Here is a 3118-nt window from a genome sequence, read left to right on the forward strand (position 1 = left end):
GAGAGTTGTTTCAGGTCTATCTCCTGACTCTGCCACTCTCCCTCTGAGCCCCCAATACATTTTTGGGGCTGACTCACGGGCTTTCTTCTGCGCCGTCGTGATTGTCTCTCCAACTCCATTCTCCAATAGCCCGAATCCCAGGCGGGCTCCGGCACTCCCTCTGGGTCGACCGCCCACCTGTCTATTTCCTCCCACGTCGTATACTCCATACTTCTGCTGTCCATAACGTCCTCCCTTCGCTGCTCCTGCTGTCGCTGCCTGTTACCACGCCACTCGGTCCGTGTGTTGTGGGTGATTCTGTAACGGCGTTCGTCTGTTGAAGGAGAGTCGGACCAAAATGCAGCGTGGTTACTCGTGTTCTTTAATGAAGAAAAGCCATACATGAAATAACTTAATAATATACAAAAACAACAAACGAAACGCGAAACCTATTACACCCATGTCACACCCTGGCCTAACCAAATATATAACGAAAACACAAAATACTATGACCAAGGCGTGACAGGTATCATGGAAGATTCCCATTCTTTCAACCCGAGTTCGATTCCCGGACAGCGCACAATTTTTGGGGTGGCAGGTAGTCTAGTGGTTAGAGCATTGGGCCAGTAACCGAAAGGTTCCTAGATTGAATCCCCGAGCTGACAAGGTAAAAATCTGTCGTTCTGTCCCTGAACAAGGCAGTTAACCTACTGTTCCCTGGTAGGCCATCATTATAAATAAGAATTTGTTCTTAACTGACTTGCCTAGTTAAATAAAAGTTAATTTAACCACCTGAAAGCGGCAGACAGACAAAAGTCTTCAGAAAACCTTTTCAAGCATCTACCCACGCACCAAGACACCAGGCACCTTTTATAATCCACGCAGAGTCAGACAATCTGACAAACATTCATTAAATTTGTACTTTCCTTTTTTGGGGGCCCTACTGTCTAGACAATGTCTCTGTCTGCATAAATGCATTAGCTCACTCAGTCACACACTCTGCCACATCACACGCTCTTGTCTGATGCTCCGGACCACCGACAGTCTCATATGGGTCAACTGATTCTGACCACATGAAGAAAGACAAACAGAGTCTTTATTTCTCCTTAAAAAGCCTCCATACTTTATGTATCTATCAGCTGTTCACTCCAATTAAATCTTCCAGACTCAGCTTTCACCTGATAATACTCTGCCTTTATCCCTTGGCTTCAAGGGGAGAGACGAAAATGCTGTTTTTACTGAACACCAACACCACAATTTATCTCCCTCTCCTTCTGCTTTCCCACTGTTATTTCCACCCCTCTCCCCTTCCCCCCTTCATTTCCCTCTCTGCCTCCCTTTCTCTCCCTCCCTCTATCTCTCTATCCGTCCACCACCGATGCATCATGTGTCCTGCGGCTCCCTCTACTCTGAAACACAGGGTTGCTTGGGGTCTCTGTCTGCGACAAACAAGGGAGCGACGCTCACCCAAAACATCCACCAAACAGAGGCAGGTCTGTCTGTCTGTCTGCACAGGGAGTAAAAAACACCAAAATCACATTAATCCCATCAGCTGCCTGGGCCTGGCTCGTCACGAGGAAACTCAAGAAGTGGTGTCCCAAATGGGACCCTATTCCCTATATAGTGCATTACTTTTGACCAGGGCCCATAGGGCTCTGGTCAAATGTAGTGAACTATGTAGGGAATAGGGTGCCATTTGGGACACAGACAGACTTAGAGCCCCCCCACCCTCCAACTCAATTACCCCTGGGTGTTGTGAAGGTCACCACAGGATCTGGGTGTTAAGGAGACAGACTGCAGTGCAGTGGGTTTGTTCAGGACATGACTAGGCAAAGTTAAGAGCCAGACTCTATTGGTTGTAAATTTGTACATTTAAGGTTAACTGCTCCTTAGAACCAACTTCTGGTTTTAAACAGCCTATGTCGCATCGATATGAGTCAGAAACATTAATTCTAATGTCAAAATGGACTACAAAGTGTATATAGGATAACTTTGGTCATAAAGTCAGTCTGGTCCAAACCTGAGTTTTGTGAGTGAGTTCGTCACGGCTTACTGGCGATTTAGGGCAGATGGCCAGGATATGGATTAGCGTTACAGCTGACTAACTTCTACATGGGCTGTCAACTGTCAAACCTGAAACTGGTGTGTTACTATGTTTTGTTAGCTAGCTACATGTCATTATTTGATAGTCTATGCCGCTATGATACTAGGCTATGATACTGTGATGTACCTAACTAGCTAAATACATAGCATATACCTAACATGTAATGTGAGAGGAAGATTTGCATAGCTAACATTGTACCTGAAGACAGGTTTGATCCCTGCCAGCTAGAGGTAGCTAGATTGCTCATAATCAAGCAAACCTGACAACATGTTTGATGCATGTTGCCAGCTTGCTTTCAGTAATGTTTCAACTCGAACAGGCTAGCAACTGTAAGATCCCTGCTAAATAATCAAGCAAACTAGCTACCCACTGAGCACACTGGTTGAATTAATGTTGTTTCCATGTCCTTTAAATTATGTTGAACCAATGTGAAATAGACGTTGGTGTCTGTGCCCAGTGGGTAGCTAGCATTTGAGGACTTCAGCTGACCCCAAAAAATATGCCAACAAGCAACAACATTATTGTGTATTTTCTATGTAAAAGAAACGGACAACAAATCACCAGAGAAGGAGGCCGGGGCAAAACACAAGTCTCTTTTCAGAGTAATGGAGGACACAACCACCATTGATAATGTAATCAGTGCTGTGTGTGTTTGTGTCTTGTATGTTGTCAGAAGGTGCCCCCCCCATCCATCCATGGTGCCGCAACGGACTACTCCTGGACCAGGGTGAGTAATGTCAACCAGTCAGTACCATGCTGGCACATGTCCATTGTGAAATAGCTGTGAATCATAATCTCAACCGTGTATTTACTGTTGACTTCCAAGACTGTATGGTGACAGTCTTTCTCTCTCTCTCCCTCTCTTTCTCTGTGATAGGAGCTGGGTTGGATCTGTAAGTCAGACTCCTTCATGACCAGTATCTGTGATGAGAGGGGCCTGGATCTACTGCTGTTAGCAAACACCTCAGAAGGGACAAAAAGTGATTACTAATAAGACAGAACATCACAAGTGTTTAGTAATATCAGAATCAGCTT

This window comes from Oncorhynchus keta, chromosome 10 (genome assembly GCF_023373465.1).
Source record: "Oncorhynchus keta strain PuntledgeMale-10-30-2019 chromosome 10, Oket_V2, whole genome shotgun sequence".
Classification (NCBI taxonomy): Eukaryota; Metazoa; Chordata; class Actinopteri; order Salmoniformes; family Salmonidae; genus Oncorhynchus; species Oncorhynchus keta.